The 23,080-nt window shown below is 37.4% G+C and overlaps 1 long non-coding RNA gene across 1 annotated transcript; it reads right to left on the reverse strand.

The window, feature by feature from the left end:
- Positions 1–10,697: 10,697 nt before the first annotated feature.
- On the reverse strand, positions 10,698–22,681 carry LOC118764789. Its single transcript, XR_005000593.1, has 3 exons — positions 22,469–22,681; positions 14,281–14,283; positions 10,698–10,741 (listed from the first exon to the last, which is right to left on the reverse strand). It is a non-coding gene; the product is annotated as an uncharacterized LOC118764789 (long non-coding RNA).
- Between the last annotated feature and the right edge of the window lie 399 nt (positions 22,682–23,080).

The raw sequence follows: 23,080 nt of genomic DNA on the forward strand, positions 1-23,080 counted from the left end.
CAGAGATTTTTATATTTTTATATTTCAATTGTCATCATCATCATTGTCAGCACCTTAATTATTGTTGCTAGTGGTGATGGTGGTGGCAATAGAACTTTTAACCCTAAATAAGATAATTTTCCTGCTATCTTCATCTTGATCACCTTTAGTATTGTTGTTGTTGTTAGTGGTCATGGTCGTAGCAGTGGAAGTAATACCCCTAAGTATTATTATTATTGCTTATTTAGCTTGGGTTCGAATTTATCAATAAAATTCTTTTCTCTGATTTTCCTCTGGATTTCACTTGGGCTGTGTAATTTGTAGAATGGAAATATTATATATATTTTCCGATATATATATATATATATATATATATATATATATATATATATATATATGTATCTGCATATTCAATAAAAATTAATAAAATTTTCTAAACACATATTTAGAAGAGTGTGTACAAGATAGAACTTGTTTACATCTGTCATTAAGGAGTTTCTTCTTAGATGACAAGTGTAAACGTGTCTGCATGCATGTTCAGATTTGACAAGGACTGAGATGATGTGCTCAATTGTCTCATTGTTGTGGTTGCACATTCTATCAAGTTTTGCAGGGTATTGGCCATGGAGTGGTTTTTCTCTCAATTTCATCTTCACTATATTTTGTAATTCTTTTTTCATGCTGTTTTTTGTCTCTGACCATTTCTGCCATGTTGTCATCTGAGGTCAGTTTAGCAGTGTACTTTGTTTCTGTCTTATATTTTGTCACCTCCATAAGTATAGAGAAAAGAATTGTCTTCTACTTGTGCTGCTTTATTACATGCAGTAACCTTCCATATTTTGTTTCTAATTACTTTCCTAGTGTAGCTGTTGTTATATTATAGTAGTTCTCTACCTTTGTCAGGCCACGGACTCCTTGTGAGGAGGGTACATATGTTGTAGATATATTTTGTCTGCGTGTGCTTTAGTGTGGTGACTTAAGTATGTTGTCAATATTTCTCTGTTTTCTATTATCTAAGTATCTCAATTCACTGATCTTCCAGTTTATTATGTTTAAGATGTAATCTATGGCTAGTATGGCTAGCATGTTTATTCCTATTATCTTACTTTTAGCATTAAGTTCAGAGTTTAATATTAGACTAACTCTTCTGCAGTACTCTCTAATTTTCTTTTGCATTTCTGTGTGTTGTATTTCAGCTATTTTATCTATTCATAAATATTTGCAGGAGTGATTGTGGCCTAATTCTTGGATTTCTTTGTCAGGTGCAGTACTGATTAATTTGACTTGCCTTAGTGTAACTCTAGCAAATTTGTCCAGCCCCATGCACATTCTGATGTCCTTGCTGAAACGATCGACAATTTGGAGACAGATTTTCTGCTCCATGGTGCATTTAGTTAAAATTTTAAAGTCATTCATGTATTGGAGATGGTTTAGTCTTAAGTTCATTTCTACAGATGTTCTAGAGAAACTATAGCCAGAACTGATTTTTGTTACAGCATTATTTTGTATTGAGACCGATGTAAAGAAACAATTGAAGACAAAAATGAGTAATGAGTGTATATAACAAAATTTGGGGGTTTTGCCCTTTCATCAGCACCTATATAACCCATTCCCACATCTGAACATATTGCTTATATAGCCACTGCATAGAATGGTGTTAAGTTATTGGGTATACCAATTTACATATTAGACATATTCCTGGAGCTGGTACATAAACATTAATGATTTGTAGGTATGTGCTACTTTGTTATGCAAACATAATATACCATAAAGCATACTAAATGTTTTCATAAGTCAGTACCCAGTTCTACTCAGTCAGCAGTGCTTCTTACATTATTTTGTTAAGGTTATTTCTACACCTGACATCTCGATAGGAAACGTTGTAGCAAAGATCAGTTCTGGCTATAATTTCTATAGAATTTCTGTAGAAATAACCTTACCAAAATTATTTTAAAAGCCCTATTGATGCCTGAGAATGTGGTAATGACTTATAAAAACATTTGGTATGCTTTTTAGTATATTATGCTTGTATAAAGAAGTAACACACACCTACAAATCATTCAGGTTTATTGTTTATCCCTAGAACCTATAAACAATAGTGGTTTCATTTAAAAAACTTGTCTGTGGGGTTAGAGAAAGGCAGAAAGTAGGGGTGACAGTGAGCCTGCTTGGAAATTCCTTCTTCTGATGGGTATAGAGCAGGTTTTAATGATTTGTGAGTCATTTTTTAATGTTATATTGGTTTTCCAGTTTGTCATTGCATGTTTAATATAATTTATTAGTGGTGGGATGACCTTATTCATGGGGAGAGATTATCATTGTTATTATTATTATTATCATTATTTTCATTAGCATCTTCTTTCAGTTCTCGTTCCACTTCTTGCTAAGTGTGTTCCTGACACCTAGGGCAGTGAAACATACTGTATACATTGGTAGGCCATTAAAACAAACACATTCGTTTGTTCATTGACAGTCATGTGATAGAGAATAAGGGATGACAGAGAGAAAAAGGAAAAAATGAAAAAGAGAAAAGTAAATAAATACAATAAATGGGACAAAGGAGAGCAAATTCACAGAGATGGTGCTCATTTCAATACCTGTGATGTACCAGTTAAGTCAGTCTTTTGCAATTCTTGCATGGATGGTAAGCCAGGGATCATTCTTAAATAATTTCCAAATCACTGGAAATTGTAACCATCTTGAAATGCCACATGTTTTCGATTTTGATTAGCAAATCTTTATATTTTCGGAGCTTATAAAGTTCTTTTACTGAGATATTATGGGCACAAGGAATACTCGTGTCAATCAACAAATAGACTTTATTTCTTTTGTCTATCACAATAAAATCTGGTTTATTTGCCTTGATGATTCAGTCTGTACATACTGCGAAGTCCCAAAAATAGTTACATTTTCTCCCTCAGTTACAGCTTCAGAGTGGTACTCGTACCATTCGTCAGCAGTTTTGAATTTATAATACCAATAAATTATCCTATGTAGATATTGGCCAACTCTGTCATGTCTTGATTTGTACTCTACAAGTACTAAAACCTCACATATAGAGATTAAGTGGTTGACTATATCTATCAGCACTTTTGGTCAATACCTTTTATCATCACATTGGTTTGATAGTTTGGGGTTAATAAGCTCTGATCGTGGGCAACCAAGATAAAACCATCATTCTCTGCCTATAGCACTGAGCTCCATAGCCACTGATAAGTGTGCTTCTGGTCTACATCAGCTTGTTTGCTATGGGCCACATAGTTGCCATGCAGTTTTTGTTCCCACCCATCAGACAATTTTTCAAGCACATTTTGCTTTGCTATTGATTCACCTTCTTTGCAACTACAGTTGCTGCACTTCCCTCATGCTGTTCAACCTGAGTATTATGCATAAACTCACTTGAACATTTTTTCCCCTCCTTCGTAACTGAATGAAGCTTCCTCTTTCATGGTGTTCCATGAGCATCCAGTCCTTATATATTTCAAGATATTTTGGTGGTTTTGTAGATTTCAAATTGGATAAATCTTGATCTCCTTGAGCTCTGGGTAGGCAAAAATCGTCTGCCTCTGCCTTTGGGTGGTGCATTTTATTGCAAGTCAGCAGGTTACGGATTTTTCTGTCAATCTTCCTTATTTTGCTCACATTCCAGTTCAACACATTGAAACTGTAAATAACAACCAGAACTGCTAAGGAATTTATAGCTAACACCTTGTTATGTGCATTTAACTCAGATTTTAGGACTGCTTGAACTCTCCTGTAACACTCTTTCTTTATCTTCTCATTCATACTTGCATGTTGAATGCCAGAGCCCCCATTTATTCCGAGTTATTTGTGAGTTTGTTCCTGCTTGAGTTATTTTATGAGTGTGTCAAAACCACTGAATATGAAGTCTTCAGTGTTCCTTTCTGTAAAGTGGCCTTAGCACATTTATCAAGACCAAATTCCATCCCATTATTACAGGAAATGAAATTTTTAATATAATATGAAAAAGCCATCTGGTGCATTATGAAATCCTAATCCAACCAGAAAATTATGTTTTTGCATAAGACAATCTTCTCAGAATAAATAAGAATTCTGCTACATCAGGAGACATACATGAATGCTCACCTGAATAGTTTGGTTGTACGTAATCCTTTCATACATCCCTCCCCTAATGGCATGTAATTCTTTAATATGGCATGGCAATTACAACACTTGATACATTGGTTAACTACCTGTTCTACCACTCTTGCATGAATTCTTAAAAGGGTATCATTTTGGAAATAATTTTTTTATTTCTTTTACCTTTTAATTGTTTTATTCATTAGACTGCAACCATGCTGGGGCACTATCCTAAAGAATTTTAGATAGATGAATTAACCCCAATAGTTACATTTCTTTAAAACTTGAAACTTTTTATGATAGTTTATTTTGCCAAACTGCTAAGTTACAGGGACATAAACACCCCAAAACCAGATGTCAAGCAGTGGGGGGGGGGGACAAACACAAATACAAACATAAAGATTATCTGTCTCTCTGTCTATCTCTCCCTCTTTCTTTCTCTCTCTCTCACACACAAACACACACACACAGTGGACTTTCAATTTCTCTCTATCAAATCCACTCAAAAAGCTTTGGTTGGCCTAAAGATATAATAGAAGGTGCTTGCTCAGAGTGTCACACAATGGAAGAGAACCTAAAATCTTGTCATGTGTTTAAGAAGCAAACTTCTTACCATAAATCCACGCTTTTGAGTAAAAAACATATTTCTTGTTTTCTTTTTCTTTTTTCAGCTGACAAACCTTTGCAGATTAAAAAAGTTAGCATACAAGAGAAGGATACTATTGGAAGGCTTAGAAATGTGAAATTAAAGACGTGTAATGAAGCTTGCCATCAGTATCCGGGATGTAATTCTTATCAGTACAATGAGAAGGCTAAATTCTGTGATCTGAGCAATGCAACTGAGTTGACTGGTAACTTTAAACCCAACAATGGAAGTTGGGATGTGCACATAATTAACCCAGGTCTGTAGAATTTTTTCCATTTAACTTATTGTGTGTGTCAGTGTATACTTATATGTAATGTGTGTGTATGTAGATATATCATCATCATTTAACATCTGTCTATCTTGATAGCATGGGTAGGATGCTAGGCATGAGCTGGCCAAGTCAAAGACTACTCCTGACTACTGTGTCAGTTTTGGCAGATTTTATACACACACACACACTCATATATATGTATATATACATATCTATATATAAATACACACACATATGCATGTATATATATATATATATATATATATATATATATATCAGGTATTGAAGCCATCCTCATCATCAAAATACAGGTTAGTCTGGTCATCTGTCACGTATGAGTGATATCAGAATTCTGAAGCAACATCTCTTTGGCCAATTCCCAACAGGAAGGTCAGTTGTGCTTCAAAGACAAACAAAAAGACAATATGAAGCAATGCAACATTCCCTTTTCTCCCTGGGAAAACAAAGCATCAGAAAGCAGGGCCTGGCACCAGTTCTGCTTTTCCTCAGTTAAAAGATTTGAACAAACTGAACACTAACACCAGGACTATCTTCCTCTAAATGGAAACCTTGCCTGTCATTGTGGTTTTGTGGAATGAAATAAAGCAGGCCTTGCCATCCACTCAAGAAAACATAATGAATGAGCACAAGCACTCATGTAAACTAAGTCATCAATCTGTTTCATTTGTCATTGATGATGATGATTATTATTTCATTTATTTGCCACAAAGGCGAAGGATGAGTGAGACAATACAAAGACTGACATAAAATGATTAAAAAAAAAAAAAGAGAAAGAAGACTGAACCAGAGCTAGAAGAGGTGAAGTGATGATGATGATAATGATGATATGATATATGATGTGATGTGATGTATATGATATGATGTGATATATGATATGATGATATATGATATAATATATGATATGATATGATAATTTCATTTATTTGCCACGATGGTGAAAGATGAGGGAGACAATACAAAGACAGACACAAAATGATAAAAAAAGTGGAAGTATACATGGTGTACACTTAAAAAGAAGGGTAATATGCATAACATCCAAAGGTTAAATAAAATGTGGCAGGGTGAGTGATGCAGATGTGGGCTTCCTGATACAGGAAAACCTCTAGTGATAATTGAGGAACCCCACTATCCAAGAGTTCCCTGAAACCTCAAGAGCAAGTGCCCTCTCCAATTCCATCTAGCTGACTTACAAATCTGTACTGAAAGAGATGACATCCACTCTCAACATTTTCACAACTTTCACCTACCTTTCAATTAACTCACTCGAGGATAGCACTTCCCCCTCCACTCTCAATTTCTTTTGAAGTGAAACTTGAAGAAGTCAATGAGAGTTCTACCAAAGTGGAATGTATCCGTCCTCATGCCTTTCAGCTTTGTCCATCAAATAACCTCTTTTTCCACAGCCACCAGGCAAAGGAAAACTGCCATGCTTGCCCGATTGAAAGAGGGTGCTAGGGTAATCATCACTGCAGACTCAGCCAACAGACGGATCTGTTCAACATGTGAAAGCAGCTATTTAGCATAACCCCACAAGTCAGCAATGCCTGGACACTGAACAGTTTTGTCACTTTGCGCATGTCTGAAACAAGCACATCCATGTCTGTAGAGTTTATCTTGCACCAGTAGTGCCCTCTGGCAGCACTGCCCGGCCAAGGACAACTGGAAATTATCCATAACAGTTCCTGTCCACAAAGTCCTTCAGAACAGACTAGCCAGTTCATTTACGTCAGCACCCAGAGTCTCCCCAAGAACATGCTGCTAATCCTTTATAAATTTCTACAGCACATGCCATTGTCGATCCCTTTTCCCAACTGGTACAGGGCTGAGAGTGCTTGAATATATTCCAAATAAGAGAATCTCCAATCTGGTCTAGCAGTAACTGGAACAAGGTGCGACAGTCAGGTGATAAATAATGAGAGAGATGATGTATGCATTTGCCACTTTCGCCTGACCTTTCAAGGACAACTTACTCTTAACCCATTTCTGGGTAAGTCAGGCCATCATGTTCACCACCTCATCCCACTTCTTATCAACCTGTTGATTGGGACCAAACTAGACCCCAAGCAGTTTAACTAGTTCATTGGTCCAGCATCTGATGGTATTGTCCTGCCTCTCCAGGATCCCAACCACATACTTACCAATTTGTCAGTGTTGATTTTAGCCCCTGCTACTGACTCATATTCCTTTAGGATGGTGCCAGCCATTTTTACTTCAGAGGTTTCCAGCACAATGATGGTGATGTCATCCACCTTTCCTCTACAAGCATCAGGCTAGTAATTTTGATGGGAGGAGGTTGATTATGTTATTCCCAGTACTTGACTGGTAATTACTTTAAGGGCCCAAAAGAAAGAAAAGCAAATTTGACATACGTGGAACTTGGCTGTTAAGCATTTTGTCCAGTGTGATAACTATTTTGCCATCTCATTGCTTTGATTGTAATAATGATTATTATAATAAAAATTATAAAATTTTAATAACAATAATTTTAATAATATTATAAAAAATAATTGTTAATAATTATGGTAAAATGATAATTACAATAACAACACTAAAACTAACTGAAGCAACTGTAGCAATAACTTTAATTGTTATAAGAAGAGGAAGAGAAAAAGCATTAAGTATAAGGTTGGCAATAATAAACTATAAACTGGTAGCAGCGACCAATGTTTGGTGAATAATAGCAATAACAGTAAAATATATATAGTATAAGTAAAGTGTATATAGATATATATAGTGCAAACAAAGTGTTTATAAATATATATAATGCAAATATATAGTACAAATATATAGTGTAAACAAATATATATAGTGATGCAAGAAATATTCATGGTAGAAGAGGTGGTTATTGTACCATAGTAGGCCTTACATAGCAGAGTGATAATAAACAGGTAAGAACAACAGCATACTGTAAGCAATGTCAGTAATGAGGATGATTATAACAAGAACAAAAAGGCAGTGTATCTTTGGTGGTAGAGATGATTACAACAAAAGCTCTTACAAAATGCATGCTGGTGCTCACAGCAGGTTAGTGGGGAATAACAAGTAAGATCTAACCTGTAGTACAGATGCTTATATGCAACGTGCTATGGTAGGGGTGAAAGGGCAATAGGGAAAGCTACTAGACTGGAGTCGGAGCTACACTTGATAGGAGTGAAGCTGGCATTTTCTGTGATGTTTGAAATTAATTATGAGTTCATTTCACTTATTGAGCAGGGAGGGCCATCAGCTGTGATTATGGCAATGGCCTCATGCAAACAGAGTCTACAGCTATGCCCAGGCAGTTGGCAGGGAGACCAGTTAGTGATCAGTCAGTTCCATATTCAACTGCTTCTGACTTAGAATGAGATATGTACTAGGCAAGGGATGCAGAAAACTAGAACTGAGAGTGCAGGTGTGAAGGTACCCTCCTCTTGTGTGGTGGAGTATAACAGCTTGACCACATTCTTATTGAAGATCCAGTGGAATCTCTGCTCTGATGGGAAGTTTTTCGTAAAGATTTCAAACTCCCTTGCCAGCAAACTCTTCACTGATTTGCAGAAGTGGAGGAAAAGAAATAAAAGAGAAATCAGTTATTTACCATAGTTTTGGGTTGGTCTTTTTGGGAGAAAAGAGACTGGAGGGTAGGATTTACATTTCTAGAGGGGAATACAAACAGTGTCTGAACCTAGGAGCAACATACTAGAGTTTGACTAACTTATGCATCCACCAGTTCCTTGAACATCCCTGGCACTGTCAGCAAAGGCAAGGCAGTGACCTGTCCCACTATTGGCTTTACCAGCTACACCATCTTTATCACCCTCTCCATCTGGCATGTGTCTCCAGTGTGTATCAACTTAGTTGTTGCTTGTCTCTAACTTGTACTGTTTTATCAATTGCCTGATGATGTGTTTGCTCCATGTTTGCTGTATAAGCTTCACCTACTGGTTGCATATGCAGAGAGGCATCGTGAGTTACCAAATATTGAAACATATATAACAACTGCAAAAAAGGATTACCAGGTTATGCACATCTTCATAATTATCATCATAATCCTTTAACGTTGATATTCAATGCTGGCATGGATTAGACAGTTTGACAGATGCTGGTAAGCAGCAGAGTTGACTTGGTTTCTAAAGCTAGATGCATTTCCTAATGCCAACCACTGTACAGTGTGTGCTGGGTGCTTTGAATGTGCCCACCAGCATGGGTGCTTTTACGTAGCACTAGCACAAGTGCTTATGTAGCACTGACACAAGGGTCTTGCAGGCTAGTCCTCTTCACTAGGAGGAGTGGCCTTAACAGTCCTGTTGTGGAGGATGGGTCTTTTTGAGTACAGCAAGGTATCGGGTATCCCATGCCTTTATCCCATGTCTTCCTGGATCTCCCTCTTCCACATGTTCCATCCACTTTGAAAGATTGGCACTTTGTTATGGAGCTGTCAGCATCCATTGGCATTAGCCACTCTATCAGATGTTACTCATCACTGGTCACTTTGCATCAGTTTAGCCATCACATGATGCCACCACCCTCTCTTGATTAAAAGGGGACTGGAGTGACATGAAATGAAGTGTTTTGCTCAGGAACACAACATGCTGCCTGATTTGGGAATTGAAGCCATGATCTATTGATCATGAGTGCAGCAGCCTAACCACTAGGTCACATGCCTTCAGACACACACACACACACACACACACACACACACAAATTCATTTATGTATCTATGCATCTATTTATATCTGTGTACATATTTCTTCTGTTTGTCTCAGTCAATATATTCTATTTCAAATTTGTCATTATCTTCTCATGTTCACCCTCATTCTCACATATATTAACCATTGATCTCAATTTCTCTGATCACTTCCAGTTTTGACAATAATTGACTGTGGACCTCCAAAAGACATTTTTGGTGCATCAAAATCTTACAGTACCACCACCTATAAATCTGAAGTGATCTATACATGTTCAAGAGGAGAAAAATTAAAATCAGAATGTAAGAAGGACAGTGAATGGGCTCCATTGTCATCTGGTTGTAAAGGTAATGTAAATAGGCTCTCTCTTGTTGCTCTTATTGATGGAATTTTGTTTCTTATTTTTGGGTTAAGTCTTTTTGTCAGATGCAGCATTGCTGTGTCCATGACAATTCCTGTTATGTTTATGGCTAATAGAAGAGAAAGAAGAGGCTATCCTGATACCTGGGACATTCACAAATGCTGGTTAAAATGTGGAGTTCATTAAAGCTACCCAAGGGCTAGGTAAAGGTATTACTCTGGCTGATGGATTAAGTCTGCTTCACAAAAAGAAGAAGTGTGTAAATGTGTTCCCTCCCGAAGACTTCCACAATTATACGTTTGTTATAACTCAGCTTATCTTGCTCATTTTCCTTGTAATTTCTAACTTGACTGTTTACATTTGTACAATGTGTCATCATCCAAAACAGTGCACAATGCATTGAACTTAGTCCTTCAAAACACTAGAATTTGACAGTCACTTGAAACAGACTTCTGATGTTCTTGTCACATACAAATCCACTCTCCTTAAATATTCTTCTCTACTATAGGCACAAGGCCTGAAATTTGGGGGAGGAGCTAGTCAATTAGATTGACCCCAGTACACAACTGGTACTTAATTTATTGACCCTGAAATGATGAAAGGTGAAGTCAACTTTTGTTGAATTTGAACTGAGAACATAAAAACAGACGAAATACTGCTGAGCATTTTGCCCAGCGTGCTAACATTTCTGCCAGCTTGCCGTCTTCCACCATCATTAAATATTATATTAATAATAATAACAGTCCCAGATTTGGGCAAAGAAAGGCAGAAATTTTTGATTTGCAGTCTTTAGTCGACATCACTAACTCCAGTTCCTGACTGGTATTTTATGTTATTGACCCATGCAAGAATGAAAGGTGAAGTTGACATTGGCTGGATTTGAACTGAACACATAATGTGCCTGAATAGCTTTCCTTCCAATTCTTTAATTACTATACATGTATACAATTAAATGAATATAAGAATGACGATGCACTTCTCTTGAATAATGCAGGACCTCTGTCTAGGTGCAACTGGAGAATCCCATAATTGAAAATCATCTTCAACTCCAAGAATAAATGCCCTCTCCAGTTATTGTTTCTTGATCTATTGTTTTATACACTGTGGTCCCCATCCATTCTTCCCCTTGTTGTCACTTTCACCTCATATTAAAAAAATTCCTTTTGATGACAGTACCTTCCTTATATTGTAACCTTCTTTACAAGTGAAACTTCAAAAATGTAGATTAAGAATTGACCAAAGTGAAATGACATTTCAACCTCATCCATGACACAACCTATCAGAATGTGGAAACTGCTTTCTCTGCCCAGTTAAAGGAAGGTGTGAGGCAATTACTCTGATGAGCTCAGATTACAGCCAGATCCATGTAACAAAGAACGGCTACTGTTTCACATAACTTTATATATCAGAGATATGTAGACAATGTACAATTGCAGATGAGATGAGGTTTTTGTACTACACATATCTTGGATAGGCATGTTTGATGACTCCTCTATGACTGTAGATTTTTATCTTTGAGCAAGGGCTTCAGAAAACTGTCCATGTTATCTCTTGACATAAAGCCTCCCAAAACAAACTTTTGTGTTCATATTTTTACAACTGCAGAGACTCTTATTGACAAACAATTTCTGAGGTTTCCTACAGACCACATGAATCTTACAAGTGTAGGATGGAGAGTGGCCTGAGAATTTCATGACATTATTGTTTGTGCCACGACCTACTTTGAAACTGAAAATTTCATATCATTTTGATGAATTTTGCATTTACTGTTTTTGGCACATGACCAAACATAATTAATGAAAGCAATGATATTGTGTGATATTCATGTCTATCTCAAGGGCAGCAATTTTTTTATGTAAATTTTTTCATTCACTTTTCTACACTTTCATGGATTGGTTAGAGTCTATGGAAGATTTTCTATAAATGGATGCCCTTACTATCACCAACACTCACCTGTTTCTGAACAAGATAATATTTCCCCTCAATCATACATGGTCTCACAGAAGATTGAACATGAGTGATAGGGATGGACAGTGCATAATTTTCTGTTGGCCCCCTTTTATTTGTTGCATATGTTAATGACATAGATGCCAACTTAAAGAATGCAACAATGCTGAAATATGCAGATGACATCAAGCTGTATCTCGAAATGAAGAGAACAGATCCTGTACACTATAGATCTTTATTGTAATCAGACCTGGACACAATGCAGCAGTGGATCATGGACTGACAACTCAAGCTGGCTGTGGACAAATGTACCACCATGTATTTTGGGAGGAAAAACCCAGCGTGTACTTACTCCCTCCACAACACTAATCTCAAAAAGTCTTCTTGTGAATGTGACCTGGGCATTATTGCCGACAGTGATTTGCGTTGGACAAAACACATTGCTAAAATTGCCAAAAAGGCTGAGGGTGTCTTGGCATCACTTACTAACTCCTTTGTGAGCTGCTCTCCGGCTATCTATCTGAGGCATTATATAGCTATGGCGTGGCCTCATCTGGAATTTGCATCACTGGTCTGGAACCCCTATCTTGCCCAGGATATTAATTGTCTGGAAACCATTCAGTGGCATGCAACCAAGAGAATACCCTCCATCAGGCATTTGCCATTTTCTGAACGCCTTACTTCCCTGGGCATGGATACATTGAAACTCCAACGTCTAGCAGCTGACTTGGCAGACACCCATAAAATTATTAACCATCTTACTAACAATAACTCTGAGCACCTTTTCAAACTCCACCTGTTTAACGCCCGTGGACATGTTTACAAAGTCAGAAAACAGCACAGCTCTCATGACTTTTGGAAACATTTTTTCACGCTAAGAGTTGCTGAAGCATGGAATAAACTGCCAGCATCAGTTGTTAGTTGTCGGAGCATTGCATCCTTCCAAATTTCCATGCTTCCTGAGATTTGCCATCACTACACTTGATTTTTCTCCCCTCCATACACACGCAAGCATGTATCTGACTAATACACTGTTCACTTGCCAGACATTTGTACATTACTGCATATGCTTTATATGCACTTTTGACAAGTTGAGGTGCAACTGAGCACTGTATACAATAATTTCATTATTATTATTATTATCATTATTATTATTATTTTTATTATAAGCTCTTTGAGGCATTACTTGAAGAAAATCCTGCATTATCAGTTTTTTATGCAATAAAGCATAGTTCAAGCTATACAGTTGTTCATCGTCATCTTCAACCACTTGGAAAGGTTCCTAAACTTGGAAAATGGGTGCCTCATGAATTGTCTGAAAGCAACTGCAAATTTCAAGTTGACATCTGCTCTTCTCTCCATTGTCGCAAATTCATTTCACCCTTTTTGGATAGACTTGTGACTGGTGACAAAAAATGGATCTTCTATCGAAATGTTAAGCATTATAAACAGTGGCTTGGTAAAAGGAAAAAAGCTCAACCACAATCGAGAAGGGAACTTCATGGGAAAAAGGTTTTTCTCTCTATCTGGTGGGATTGCAAAAGAGTGATTCACTTTGAATTGTTAACAACCTAATGCAACAATCAATGCTCAAGTCTACTGTCAGTGATTAGAGCATTTCAAACAAGGTTTAATGGAAGAAAGACCCGCTCTAGTGAACTGCAAGGGAGTGATGTTTCATCAGGACTATGCACAACTCCACACTGCAAAGATCACATCACAGAAGATTGAAGAGCTTGGTTGGGAAAAAATTGCTCATCCACCTTATTCTACTGACCTTGCTCCTTCAGACTAACATTTGTTTTGTATACAATAGCGTCTTCATAGTATGGTTGGCTTTGCTGTCATCTGTCTTTCGAACTGGAACATGGTTGAGTAAGCTCTGTGTGGTCTCCGATCAGACCTTAGAAGGTCTTAAGCCAAAAGATGGTGAATCATGGAATAATCAGCCTATTTATGGATTGAAGATGGCTCAATTGAAAGATCCTATCCGAAAGCCGTGATTGGTCAGTTTACACACTGGTGCAAAATAAGTAGAGAGACAGACCATGCTTAGATGCTAACCAATCAGATCAGTGGACACAACAAGGTTAAACTAGCCAAAGCTGTTTGTAATCTCAAACGAGATCATTCCTAATGTTTTTCTCAAACAGTGAAGATAGCAATATTGCTACAGTGTCTTTATATTCTAAATTAAAATTCTGCCGTGGTCGACTTAGCCATTCATCCTTTCAGGGTCGATAAATTAAGTACCAGTTGTATACTGGCATTGATCTAATCAACTGACCCCCTCCCTAAAAGTTTCAGGCCTTGAGCCTAGAGTAGAAAAGAATATATTTATTTATCATTATAATATCTTGTATTTAAATTACATACATTTGTGTATATATTCCTTCATTCATTCATTTACTTGTTTCAGTCATTTGACTGTGTCCATGCTTGAGCATCACCATCAGTCGAACAAATCGACTCCAGGACTTATTCTTTGTAAACCTAGTACTTATTCTATCGGTCACTTTTGGTGAAGTGCTAAGTTATGGCATTGTTGACACACCAAAATCAGTTGTCAAATGGTGGCAGGGGAGGGGTGACAAACACAGACATATATATATCACCATCATCATCATCATCATCCTTATCAACATTTAACATCTGATGATCATGCTGGCAGGATTTCAATGGTTTGACCAGGATTAGGAAGCTGAGGGACTGCTCAAGACCTCTGTCTGATTTGGCATGGTTTCTACTGCTGGATGCCCTTCCTAATACCAACCACACACACACACATATATACACACACACACAAACATGCAATCACACAACACTGACAATGGCAGCAACAGTACATCACTCAACAGAGGCAGCAGTACGAACAGCTAGGATGGCAACAACAACAATGATATAAGGACTAAATATAATGAAACATCAGTAGTTGTAGCACACAGTGCACAGACATGGAAATATGTCAGTTCAACTAATGGCCCCTTTAAGCAATGTCTGAGCAACCAGAAATCCTCTTTTAGAATACCAAAGAGGATGAATATCAGGTACCTAGCTAGCCACATATGGCTTTCAGAAGAGGAAGGCATGCCATACATAATTAAATGGAACCATCTCAGACAATTAGGGCCAGATATAAATGGGCTGAAATGAGGTAAGCTTTGCTTGGCTGATAGAGCAAGAATCGTAAGGAACTCATTTACCATGTGGCCTTTTTACTCTAGGAAAAAGGGTTTAGTCAGTCTCCACATGAGTGCCCTGTTGCAAGCTTGGAGTTCCCCATTCATCAAATAGAACCATGGCAGACACTTAGAAACTCATTATGGTTCAAATAGATGTAGGGGACATAAACCAATCCCATCTGAAGCACTACCTCCAGGGTCCTTCTGGATGCATTTATTTTTGTTTATGAATCTAACTGACAATGTTGTTTTCCTCCCGCCAACCACAGAGACGTTATATGCCTCTGGCCATTTGAGTCTTATGAATTGCCTATACTGCTAAGCACTTTCGATGTGTAAAACCATTGGACACTCTCTGATGAGTCATAACAATCAATCAGCAACCAGATCCACTCAGAACGCTCTTGTTGACCCTGGGCAATAGTAGGAGACTTGTTTAAGGTTTCACGCATTGAAATTGAACTGAGAAACATATTTTTGGAATGCAGACTTATTTCCATACAGCCATGCCTGCTTCACTCAATACATATTTGTTTTAAATGAACAGCTGTGAAAAAAATACTCAGGGTCACTTCATGAATGGAAAATAAATAGTTAAGTGGTTATTTATTGAACAATGATATGATAAATTGAAATTTATTAATACATATTCAGTTTACTGTTCAGTGAGTGATGAAATATTTATGTTAATAACTTCTCCTGGTCATATGATTGAGAGGAAGGAACATTGTAAAAATCTCTTTTTTATTCTCATCTCACTAAAGATCTAATTTTGCTGAATAAAATTTCTTAGGTTGATATATTAAGTTGTAAATGTTCACATTGGCTACATATACTCTTTTACTTGTTTCAGTCATTTGACTGTGGCTATTCTGGAACACCACCTTTAGTCGAGGAAATCGAACTCAGGACTTATTCTTTGTAAGGCTAGTACTTATTCTATCGGTCTGTTTTGCCGAACTGCTAGGTGACGGGGACGTAAATACACCACCATTGGTTATTAAGAGATTTTGGGGGACAAACACAGACACACAAACATATACACACATACATATACACACACATATATATATATATATATATATATATATATATATATATATATATATGCACACATATACACACACATATATACGATGGGCTTCTTTCAGGTTCTGTCTACCAAATCCACTCACAAGGCTTTGGTCGGCCCACGGTGCCACACAGTGGGACTCAACCTGGAACCATGTAATTCATAAGCAAGCCACTTACCACACAGGCACTCTTACGCCTCATATGTCAATCATCTTGGTGAAGATAAACCTTTAACGTCTGCTATCCATGCTGGCATAGGTGGAATGATTTCACAGGAGCCAGCCAAACAGAAGCCTGTATCAATCTTCTGTGACTGTTTTGGCAAGATTGTTACAGCTGGACGCCCTTCCTAACACCAGCTGCCCAGCAGAGTGGACTTAGTGCTTCTTATTCTTACTTAGTACAAGCATAGGTGAGGCCAGTTTTGGCAAGGTTTTTACAGCTGGAACCCTTTCTAAATGCCAACCACTTTACAGTGTGGACTGGATGCTTTTAAAGTAGCACTTGCACTGACAGGGTCACCAAGTAACTTGCAAGAAAAAAATCTTTTGAGAATGAAGAGTCATTGGAGGAGATGATCAAAGTAAAAGTATTTTTGTTTTCCTAAGGAAAAAATTACACAATCAGTAGAGTTTCTTGTCATGACTAGACTAGCCATATTTAGTTACATCTTTTTACTTTCAGGATTCAAATCCCACCAGTGGGGTACTTCACTTTTCATACTCCTCAGGTTGATTAAACAGTATTAGTTAAGAACTAAATTTCATTCATTTTCATGTATCCTCACCCTGAAAAATGTATAACTTTGTTACCATCGATGATAATTATAATTATTCTTGTTGTTGAAAGTGAAGTATTGACAAAATCATTTGAGCATCAGACAAAATGTTTTGTGATATTTATTTTGGCTCTTGAACTTCTGGGTTCAAATCTGGCTTTTGACAACTTCATCATTCCGAGGCCAGTAAGTAAAAATGCTGCCAGTCAAGTGTTGAGGCCTATTGTAGTCAGCCATTTCTTACATCAAAGCTTTGGCATTGTTAGAAAATGTTAGAAAATAGTATGTTAGAAAATAGTACTGTTATTAGTTACATTGGTCTAAATTTTACTTTAATTTCAGCTGTTGAGAGCCTTTTTTTGAAAGTAAACGATGCAATTCTGGATGTATCTGGGAAAATATTGTGGCCTAAGAAAAATGTAACAGCAGAAGCCTGTAAAAAAAAATGTCTATCTGACGAAAATTGTTTATCATTTGAAATAAATAAAGAAAAGGGACAATGTTACTTATCGAAGGAAAGTGCAGCTTATTCCAAGAAATTTAAGTCAGCCAAAGACAGGGATTACTACCAGCGAGTGAAACGTAATTATTATTTGTATTTTATTATTGGGCTCCTCTTTTTCTTTTCTTCTGAATTTTGTGATTCCATTTTCACTTAATAATATATAGATAACTATTTCTGTAAGAACATTGAGAGGTTTATTAATGAGGAGGAGACAAACATGTTCTTGAGAAAAAGAATGAACAGAAGAACTGTGTACGCTGTTAAAACATTCTGATACAGCATTTTTTCAACTGGAATACTTTTCTATATATTTCCAGTTGTTTGTTTCTTATTTTACATCAGAAACAAAAATGCTGTTCTTTTACTTAAACTTGAAGTGTAGTAGCAGTAGCAATTGTTGCAGTAATGAGTTTCTATTTATTTGCCTACTTTGACATGACTTATTGCTGGTACAGCACAGTATTTCACAAGGGATGTTATGTTCTACATAATACGAAATACAAAATAACAGAGAAAGAAATGCTATTCTACAGATTCATGTATTTTGTACATTTTGACATGGTTGTTATGGCTAGATGTCTTTCCTATCATCAACCATTATACCACACAAAGAACTTTACTAAGACTCAAAATTATTTCACCTTATACAGGTTCTTATTCAGAGTAGTTCCATAGCATTAAAAGCATAAGTGCCAGCAAATTCACTCAGTTTGCTTTTAAAGATCTTGTGTATTCCTTTTCAAATCCTTCAACCTTGAAATCCTAGACATAAAGGAAAATTCACTCGATTTATGGATCTCAATATTAAGTATGTCATTACTATCATGATAAACCTTTTGGGCCAAAAAGAAAGTTGAGCTATTTCTCTGCATAACTATGAGGAACTGCAACTTGGCTGGAATGAGAGATATTACTGCAACATTTATCCTGGGCCCCCTCAAGAACTTCAGACTTGTTCACAGATAAGTTTTGTAGAGAGACAGTTTCAACTGATTTGAACAGCCATCCCATAATGAGATTTAAGAAATTATCAGTTATCTTCAAAAAATTTGATTTAAACATTAAGATTACAACTAATCTATATTCAACTAAGTGGATTTTATTTTAGAATTGATGTATCCAGCAAATAATACCCTATATAAAACTTAACAAGGAGAACAGACATCTTCATAAGAATTCTGGCAATTTTCCCTGGTAGCAGAATCAGATAGCATCAAGAGTGATACTCAAACCTTTGCCTGAATGTTTTCATTTTGGATAATCAATTTAGACATACTTTTTCTGATGGTGTGCTCTTGTTTAACATTGCATGGCTGTAACAACAGACATCTTAGTTGATCACATGTTAAAGGAAGTTTTTACCCTACAAAAGCACACTGTAAGATTAGTAATGTACAAACTCAGGTGAATTGTTTTGTAACTTGTGGACTATTTTGTGAATTAGTTGTCAGTGTATAATGCACATGTGTGGGTGAGTGAATGTGCATGTCAGCATTTAAAATGTATTTCTTTCTTTTTTTCTTCCAGCCAATAATGAACATCTCATGCTTAAAAAAGTTAGCATACCAGTGGGGGGTATTTTAGGACAGTATAAGAATAAGACCTTAAAGGAATGTAATGAAAAATGCTACAGATATGATGGATGTAATTCTTACCAGTATGAAGGGGAAAATAAATTATGTGTTCTGAGTAATGTGACTCAGTCGACCGATAAACTTAAACCCAGCAAAAAAAAAGTAGATGTGTACATAACTAACCCTGGTCAGTAGACTATTTTCATTTTATTTATTATATGCATGTATTTTTGTATTTGCATGTGTGTGTGTGGCAATACTGCATGGCTAGGAGACATGGGCTTTGATCTCAAAAGACATGAAAAGACTAGAAAGAAATGAATCGAGCATGCTCTATTCACTATGCAAATGTGTGCATATATGACATAGTATAAATGTGCTGAATGCAAAACTGGGTTTAAAGAGAAATCAGATGTAGCGTGCAAGAAAGAAGACTGTGCTTGTATGGACATGCTATGCATATGGATAACTAATGATGGGTAGAGTTTGTGGATGACAGAGGACTACAATGCTTAGCAATATGTGTTTTTTAATTAGACTTGCTTTTCGCTTTACAACTGATTTCTGGCAGAACTTGGTTTGTATTGTGTGTGTGTTGGTATTTGTGTATGGTGTGTTTGAATACAAATGGGCATCTCACTCTTATTACGTTTTCCTTATATCTTTCTCAACAGACCTTTATTCCTCCTTAAATCTTGCTACATGAAGACATTTCAGTTGTTTCTTCCTTGCTACCTGAGAACTTTTCACTTGTTAGTCATTTTCTATTCAGTAATATTGCTCTCTACATCTACACATTTCACTGGTTATCGTCTCTGTCATCATATTATCCTTGCTCTTGCAAACCCTACCACCCTCTTGCATACAACGAGACTAACTTCGTTTCATGCTACTTGCCTCATCCTCAGTCATGAGCACCCAGTCCCTAGTGCAACAGCTAGTGTTTACTCAAGCCAACAAAGCGACCATCAATAACTGATTTGCAACAAGCAAAACTGCTGGTTTAAAATCTCAAGGAGATCAGAGTAGTAACTATACTAACAAGTCAATCACCACATGAAAGTGAGTTTTCCATATATATATATATAATGTGAGTTGAGTTTCAAGGGTTAAATTACTCAGGAGCTTACCATGATAGCACTCAGGTATATTCTAGGTTATGGCTAATAGTGAGTGTTGGTGATCATCTGCTTTTAGCAGTCCCTCTGCAATTCTTCTGATGGCTATCTCCATTTTCACTTCAATGGATTTTGATGAACTTTATCGGAAGTGTAGATCTCCCATCATTATAAAAAGTATGGTGTCTAGTACATCATCAAATTTCTCTCTTAGTTTTAGAGTTTGTCACTACACCATAATTTATAGAGTAAATTGATTTACATGTTTCTGCTGCACATAATCTGTGTAGCTGAATCCTTGTTGGTGAATTTACATAACAAATTATTTTGTTTGGCAAGAAGTAAAATTAAAAGAGAAATTTGATGATGTACCTCTTTCTGTATACTTTATGATTATTTGATATGTATATATATATTCATTGTGGCCGAGTGGTTAAGGCAATGGTCTAGAAATCCATTGGGGTCTCCTGGCAAAGGTTCAAATCCTATCGACAATGGTTGCTACATTTCATAGGCGCAGAAGTCAACATGTGGTAAGAAGCTTGCTTCCGGTTCAAGTCGTTAGTTGTTCTTCACTCGCCTGTTGAAGTTGCCATGCTGGTTTGCAGCTGGCAAAAATTGAACTGAAGTCGCCACGCTGGTTTGCAGCTGGCGAAAATTAAAAGATGCTCTACTGTAAGGTAAGACATTTTGCTTCTTGAGTCCAGTAGGATTTGTTGCTTGTAGGTTTTATTTTTTTGTACTAGCAAGGAGTCCTTACTGGATTCGGAGCTTTTTGTCTGCCTTGCGGTGGAGACGTGTGTGTGTTCTCACATAATTGTGAGAAATTGTTTTTTGAAAATTTCTGTGGATTATACAAAGGCCAGGAGTACCTTTCGGCCAAAGAAAAAAAGAAAATTATTGAAAATTTTATTCTCTGTGGATATACAAAGGCCAGGAGTACTTTTCGGCCGAAAATTGTTTTCTTTGCTATCACTTGAACTCTTCTTCATGTCTATCATTTGGTTTGGAACAAAAACTTTATTGAACTGTTATTTTATTTTTTTTCTTCCCTTCTGTTGTGTCTTTCCTTCTTTTTTTTGTGTCTTTCCTCATTTCTCTATTTTTGAACTATATTTGAACTTTATTTAAAAATGGCGAAGGAATTTCTTGTGTGGGACTTAACACCTCCTAAAAAATGGCTAAAAGAGCTTGAAAGGAAGACGGTGGTGTTGAGGACTTATTCAAAGGCGCTCGACACCATAACCGTCTTCCCGAAGGCCACAATTTTGAATGAGCTGGCAGATTACATGCCAGCCATTAAATTTATTTCACAGGGTGTCAAGTATGCAACGGTCTGGTTGCTATTTGACTCCCCCAAGAAGCTTGAGATTTTGCAAGCCGGCCCCTTGAGGGTGAGGAAATAATGTTTCTTCCCAGTTATTATGGGAAGAGGATAACGAGGGCTTGGATCTGCAGTTTGCCACCCGGAATAGAGCCCGAGTGGATAGAGGACTCTATCCGCCGAGGTCTGGGTGGTAGCAGTACCATGCTGCTTAATGTGAAAGTGTTGCCTTAATGTGAAAGTGTTGGGAGAGGTCAAAAGCTGTTTTGACCCTATGGACCCAATCAGCCGAAAGTCTGGTCTTTCCAGATTTTTTGAGGATGGCCGGGTCTAGGTATCCGGTAATGCTCGAGGGACGCCCCACCAAGCGTCACCTGTGCCTGGAGACCGGCCACATTAAGAAAAACTGCCCCAAGAATCAAAATAGGATCCTGGAGCAGTTAATAGTGGAATCTCTCCCTGCTCTCTCAATGGAGGGAGAGAAGGAGGAGGATGACGAGGAGGTTTCTACATCCTCGGAAAAACGAAAACGAAAGGTGGGCAACAATGGTTGCCCACCGAAGGACCCGAGGGCTGCAGGAGAGAAGGAGGACCTGCTGCACGCATCACAGGAACCTCACCCTCTCGCGGCCCAAGGGAAAAAGAAAAAAAGAAAGAAGAACAGGACATCGCCAGCGGGTTGTGACATGCTGCCGGCGTGTCCCAATTCTCCTCCAGCGGGTGTGCCGCTGGAGGATGAATTTGTGGTCCTCTTCCACAAAGGAGGAACCATGGAAAATGAAGTCAAGAAAATGGAAAGGAGGGGCCGATGGGAAGGACTTCTGTCCTGCACGGAGGATCCTGAGTGGCCTTTGCAGGTGGCTGTGGTGGTCCTATGGGATAGTGATCTGTGCAGGATCATGAATTCCTTCCCGGAGGACTCCTATAAATATATACCTGTGTGGTCCGGCCTGGAACCGAGTACATGCTTCAATGAAGCAAGGATACTGGTCGGCCGGATAACCTGAACGAGTCTAGAAAATGTGAAACATGTGACTTTTTGTGTGTTTTAAAAAAGAAAAAAGAATTCTGAACATTGTGTTGTTTAAGTTAAGAGGTTTATTGCTTCATTGTGTTTTGGGGGAAAAAGGAAAAAAGAACATTGTTTTTGAGAAGCGAAAGTCGGCGGGCTCTTTTCGTCTTCTCCCATCATCATCATTTTTGCATCACCATCATTCATACCATTAATGTCCGTGTCCAGCCCACAAAGCTTCCATCTGTGTGATGCCCTTGTGGCAAATTATATGAAATAAAGAAGCTTGCTTCCCTACCACATGGTTCCAGGTTCAGTGTCACTGAAAGGCATCTTGTCACCACCTAATGCAACAATCAATGCTCAAGTCTATTGTTAGTTATTAGAGCATCTGAACCAAGCTTTGAAAAAAAAATAAGACCCGCTTTAGTGAATTGAAAAGGAGTGATGTTTCATCAGGACAATGTACGACCCCACACTGCAAAGATCACATCACAGAAGATCGAAGATCTGGGTTGGA

The sequence above is a fragment of the Octopus sinensis genome, linkage group LG9, assembly GCF_006345805.1.
Source record: "Octopus sinensis linkage group LG9, ASM634580v1, whole genome shotgun sequence".
Lineage (NCBI taxonomy): Eukaryota > Metazoa > Mollusca > Cephalopoda > Octopoda > Octopodidae > Octopus > Octopus sinensis.